Source organism: Acyrthosiphon pisum, chromosome A2, assembly GCF_005508785.2.
Source record: "Acyrthosiphon pisum isolate AL4f chromosome A2, pea_aphid_22Mar2018_4r6ur, whole genome shotgun sequence".
NCBI classification, from domain to species: domain Eukaryota; kingdom Metazoa; phylum Arthropoda; class Insecta; order Hemiptera; family Aphididae; genus Acyrthosiphon; species Acyrthosiphon pisum.
In genome coordinates, this window is record NC_042495.1 from 34,794,356 (window position 1) to 34,794,698 (window position 343).

Below are 343 nucleotides of genomic sequence, written 5' to 3' on the forward strand. Positions count from 1 at the left end.
TAAGAGCACGAACTACTACATAGTAGTAGTCATGACAAAATAAATAGATATGCTATCAACATAACTAATATTGGTCGAGAACGCGCACCCCTCCCGAACTTCGCCAAGAACTGTGACGTAAGCCGTTTCACCAGCAGAAATAATAATAATAATAATAATAAATATAATAATAATGGTATATAATATCGGAGAACGGATGACGTAGTTTTTGTGGTGGGAGAACACACAGTTGCGTATCACGAAGTTGATAGCATACCTATTTATTTTGTCATGGTAGTAGTAGTTCGTGCTTAAGAGGTCGCTACACCCGCATACGTTGTCTCCGTCTTACAAATGTACGACA